The sequence below is a fragment of the Ochotona curzoniae genome, unplaced genomic scaffold (assembly GCF_017591425.1).
Source record: "Ochotona curzoniae isolate NIBS_2020 unplaced genomic scaffold, NIBS_Ocur_1.0 contig_523, whole genome shotgun sequence".
In the NCBI taxonomy this organism is placed as follows: Eukaryota; Metazoa; Chordata; class Mammalia; order Lagomorpha; family Ochotonidae; genus Ochotona; species Ochotona curzoniae.
Window position 1 is genome coordinate 1,434,744 of NW_024466459.1, and position 6,000 is coordinate 1,440,743.

Sequence of the window (6,000 nt, forward strand, 5' to 3'; positions counted from 1 at the left end):
GTAGTTCCCTGTGGCTTTGGGCTGGTAGTAATAACTTATTTATTTTCTTGCTTTACAGAAGATGTCATTGCACATGAATTAATAGTCTTTTAAGTATTTTATGTTGAAGTTCTAAAATGTTCATGACTATTGTATTCTATCAAATGGGTGGGGCATGCTTTTTAAACTTCACACTTTCCCAATATAGGAGCCCTTTGCTGATCAAAGGGGCAGACGAGGCTGTGATCTGTGCTGGGTGCGACCATGTGCCCTGGCCTGGTTCCAGGTCCCACTCTGGAAAGAGGGGCTGGGGGCAAAGGGCAGGGCCATGAGGGGCTATGTGTCAGACACTGAGGAAAACACTGTGTTGCTTTAGGGCCTTACAGCAGCTGGAATCAAGAGGTGCAGGAACTAGGAAGGAGACCTCCCCGGTAGCCAAAAGAGGTAACACCTGGCAGTGATTTGGTGGGGTTTCTTGGGGGGAATGCAACAGGCACCAGAGACCTCCCTGCTTGTACCAGAGTTTGGATTTTGGTCCCTGCCCCAAAAGCATCTGTGACTGAAGCACTCTGTGCCCCCAAAGACGTGTGTGGCAGCAAGGTCTCCAGGACTGACCTCCATGCTCCAGAAGGTGGCTGCTTCCAGCTGAGAGAAGCAGGACATGCTGAGACCCAGCACTGATGTCTGGCGTTTATCTGCCTCGTCTGGAGAAAGAAGATCTGAGTAACCTCCCAACATAGGGAGGAAATTCTCAGTTCCAGATCTTGGAGCCAGGCTCTCCCAAGGTGCCACCACCAGCACTGATGGTTTGGGACGAGTCCCGGGGTCTTCCACAGAGGTTTTCTTCCTAACCTCAGGTATGCAGATGTGGGTTGGCTCACACAGTAGTGCTGGTTTCCAGAGCCCTGAGCCCTGGAAAGACAGAAAATGCAACAGTGACATGCAACAGCAATAAGCAGCTGAGGAGGGAGTGTGAGGGAGGAGGTAACTCGGAGAGGGCTCCCAGGTCAGGCAGGGATGGTGGTAAGCTGGGAAACTGTGCTTAGCTGTGGTACTTTAGCCATTAGGATACTGCGCTGGGCACCAAAATATAATTTATTTAAAGAAAATCAGCCTTTAAAAAACTCATTTTATAGATGAGAAAACTAAGACCCAAAGAAATTAAGTGACTTCCCAAGTCATGTAGAAGTAAACTTAGAGCTGGTATCTAAATGTTCACTGCTAACGTTTTATGAGGGAATACAAGAATATATAACGTAGAATTACAGGTTATCAGGCATAAAAACATTGAACTCTATAAGACAATGCCTATTGTTGTGGATCAACAATAGACACTCACCATTAATGGTAAGATTTCCTCCAATTGACATGTATTGTCTCCAAAAATTGGTCATGTCAGATTTTTAAATTCTACCAATCTTAATAGCTATAAAATAGTGTCCCAATGTGATATTAATTATAAATTGCCAGGCAATTACTGAATCAAATATTCTGCTTTCTTTACCCTAAAATATTTGTGCCTTTAATGTAGTGCTGTGTAATCTATTAGTTTATTTTGTGAATAAAGTCTTTTCCTAAGGACGTAAAATATTTGATATTTTTTTAAAAGATTTCATTATTTTTATTCAAAGGCAGATTTACAAAGAGAAGGAGAAACAGAAAGATCTTCCATTTGTTCACTCCCCAAATAGCTGCCCACAGCCAGAACTGAGCCAATCTGAAGTCGGGAGCCGGGATCCCCTTCCGGGTCTCACACACGAGTGCAGAGTCTCAAGGTTTTGAGCTGAGCCTTTCTCCACTGCTTTCCCAGGCCATAAGCAGGAAGCTGGATGGGAAGTGGAGCATCTGGGACATCAGCCAGGGCCCATGTGGGATGCTGGAGCTTGCAGGTGGAGGATTAGTCAGTTGAGCTATCACACTGGTCTCTATCCTTTATTTTCCTGTAAAAAGCATGTAAAGGGGCAGGCATTTGGTGTAGCAATCAACACGCTGCTTGAGACATCCCCATCCCATGTCAGAAGGCCTGGGTTTGAGTCCCTGTTTCCAGTCCAGCTTCCATCAGTGTGTACCCTGAAGGGCAGCAGGTGATGGATCAGGTGCTTGGGTCCCTGAACACATGTGGGAGACATGGATTGAATTCTAGGTTCCTGGCTTTGGCTTGGCCCACACCTGGCTGTTGTAGACATTTAGGATGTCAGCCAACAGATGGAAGACCTGAGTGTGTCTGTTTCTTTGCCTTTCAAATAAACAAAATCAAATAACTAAAAAAATTTTAAAGCCTTAAAGTTTTCTTTCACATATAAGCACTCATTCTAAATGCAGCTTACTTTCACATTTGCCATGAAGTAGAGATACTTTTTTTTCTTCATGTGATCTACCATCATTTAACACACCAATTTTTGCCAGTGATCCACAATGATACCCTTATCATGTGTCAGAATTTGCACTTGTGCAAACACAGGTCTATTTCTAGACTGCTTATATCAGTTAATTTCCCTAAACCTATCACGATACTGTATTTCACTATGAATCTTAATATCTAGCAGAGACAGTATCTCATTTTAATTGTTAAGCTGTCTTGGTGCTTTTAGAATCAACTTCCCATTTCCGTAAACACACTTATTGGAGTTAATTAGAATAGCATGGGGAACCTGTACATCAGTTAGGGAAGAATTTTTATTTTTATACTATGGAATGTTCTACTATGATCACAGGTTATTTCTCAATTTATTTAAAGTGTCTTAATACCTTTTCAATAAAATGATACAATTTTCTTACTGTAGGTCTTACAAGTTTAAGCTTTATAATATTCATCAACTTTGGGGGTAATATGATAAACAGAATAGTTTAAAAATTTATGCTTCTACATATACAAACAGATGCAACTGATTTGGGGCTGTTGATCTTATAGTTAGCTGTCCATCTAAAATCTTCTATTTTGAATCACTTTCTTAACGATTCTTTTGAATTTTCTACCCAACAATACCACATGCAAATATTGATGGTTTTGCTCTAACCCAGTTTGTAGATCTTTAATTTCTACCCTGCCTGTGTGCATGCCTGCGTCTGTCTTACTGTGTGTGCGCGCATGTTTGTATCTGTCCTACTGTGCGTGTGCATGCCTGTGACTGTCCTACTGGGTGTGCAGACATCTGTGTCTGTCTTACCATGCTGTCCAGAACATTCAGGACAATGTGAAACAAAGGCAGAAATTATAGACATCTTAGTTTAATGTCAGGTTTAAAGAAATTGTTATTTCTAAGTTTTATTCATTAAAAAAAATGTAAGCTCTTTATTAACTTTTCTAAGTTCTTCTTATCAAATTAAGGAAATTTCCTTAGTTTTGATCATGAAACAATGCTGAATGTCAACAACATCCTGGGATCTATTGAGATAGTAGTTTTTCTTCTTAAACCTGTTAGTGTACAGTGTTAGTCTGGACCCTTTCAAAAGCAGAATGTGGAACAAGGACTTAGGTTCAGGTAGGCTACTTGAGAGGTGACTCCAGGAAGTGGCCAGTGAAGAAGCAGAGAGGAGATGAGCCAGGAAGAGAAAGGTGGTTGTTTAAAGAAGCAATTTGGGGCAGGCGATTGCCACAATCATTGAGATACTACTCATCACACACCAAAGTCCCTGCAACCTAGTCCAAACTCCACTAGTGAATAAGCTTCCTACTAAGGGGAGTGGGAGGCAGAGATGCTGGCTCTGGTAGTTGGGATCCTATCAGCTGTGCAGGAGACCCGTAATGGGTTCTAGGCTCTTAGCTTTTGCCTGGACTACTTGTGGCATTTGTGAGCAATTGGGGAATGAATCACCAGATGGAAGATCTCACTTTCTCTTGCTCTCTCTCTCTCTCTCTTCCCTTCTCTCGCTGTCACTCTCACTCCCTCTCTGTCTCTTCACCTTCAAACTGCAGAAATCAAATAGCTCAACAGGCTAATCCTCCACCTTCAAGTGCCAGCATTCCATCTGCTGCTCCACTTCCCATCCAGCTCTCTCCTTATGGTCTGGGAAAGCAGTAGAGGATGGCACAAAGCCTTGGGGCCCTCACCCACGTGGGAGGCCCAGAAAAGTCTTCTGGCTTCAGATTGGCTCAGTTCCGGGTATTGCAGCCATTTGGGGAGTAAACCAGTAGATGGAAGATTTTTCTGTCTCTCCTTTCTTTGTAAATGTTCATTTCCAATAAAAATAAATATATATTTTTGGAGAACTTAAACACATTGAGAGACAAAACTGTTGCTGCATGTATCGGCAAAGGGAGCTCAGTGTAGCTGGGAGCTCAGAAGAACCTCCAGGATGCAGCCCAGAAATGCTTACTGGGAAGGAGGACCACAAATCCACAGTTTGTAACCCTGCACTGGGTGAGGGTTACAACCTAGGAACCTTAACATCCCCACACCTTTGGGAAACACTAGCTCCCTTGGCGTAGAAGAAGACTGGAAGTCAGAAAGCAAGGAGAAACCTGGAATAGGCTTGAGGGGTGGGTGCTGGCAGTAGAAGGTGAATTTGAGTTTGGACAAGTGATCCACCATAGAGTTGAAATCAGAGAAGGACACTAGCATTATGGAAAGCAGCGTCATGGGTAATGTCTGTGGGCTTTTCTTCTTCTGTGCTTGACCAGCCTTGCACACCCAAGACAAACCCAACTGGGAAGTGTGTTTTATACACTGTTGGAGTACTGAGACATTGTCTTATTTTTTTTTTTTAGATTTATTTTTATTTGACAGGCAGAATTACAAAGAGAAGGGGAGACAGAAATATATCTTCCATCTGCTGGTTCACCCCCCAAATGGCTGTAAGAACAAGGGCTGACCCAACCGTTGCTAAGAGTTTCTTCTGGGTATCCCACATGAGTGCAAAATCACAGAACGCAAGGAAGCTCCTGCCTTCTGGTTTATGATTGGCTCAGCTCTGGCTATTGTGGCCATGTGGGGGACTGAACCAATGGTTTGAAAAACCTCTCTCTCCACAACTCTGCTTAAGTGTAAACATTTTTTTTATTAATTTTACATATTTGGTGAAGGTGTGAAGGGTCAAGGACTAAAGAAAAGTGGGTGAGACCATTGTTTTTACATTCTCTTATTTCCTTTTGTATCTTGGGGGGAAGGGGAGAGATAAGCTGAGAAGCCACATCCAGCCTCCCAACCATCCCAGGGTCTCTAATGTAGAGCATGCTCCAAGAATCTTGCTCAAGTGGTTTTAATAGTTCAAAAGTTCTGTATTGCTGCTGACCTTTCCACTTCAATCATAATGACAGCTCTCCAGACTCCACTGGCAGACATAGTCCACCTTAGAGACTCCTTTAGCCCAAGTGTTCATCCCAAATCTTGGCTGACGTAGTTGATCTGTTTGTTCTGTCCCCCATCCTCTGTTAGGGTACTAGATGTCCTCTGCAGGCTCCAGTGTACTGCCCTATTCTCCATTTGTTTCTGGTTATGTTGTGCACTGCTCCATCTAAGCCAGTAAGGAGACCCAGCTCTGCGTATGCATTCCAAGATCAGACTGTGGAACCTGCAATTTTCTCCACAGTTGGAGTTCTGAGTCCAGCAGTTCAGTTGCAGGGATTCCCAAAGAAACTTCATCTGTGGTGATCCCAGACCTGACTCTTGTGTGTGCATGCCAATACAGGGTCCAGCACAATCCATAGCCCAGATCGGCTTTTGCACACACTGATAGTTGCAATTGTTGGTTCAATTGTCTCCAGCCCTGTATTCTACACAAACTAATGGCAATCAAGTCCAATCCTGCCCACCACACACACTCGACCTCCACACAAACCAATGGGAGCTGAAGCCTAGTCGAAGTGACCCGCAAAAACCCCCATCAGGTCCACCCCATGTTCCTGTGTTTGCCAGTATGTATAGCAGACTTGTCCTGTCTGTCCCGCATCCCATTCAGCTCTCATGCATATCAATAGATGTTAAAACCTGGTTCAACTCAGCGAGCCTCACTATCCAGCCCACACATGTGTCAGCAGGTGATACTCGCTATGTAGTCATGCCTGTCCCAGTCCTGGTTCTC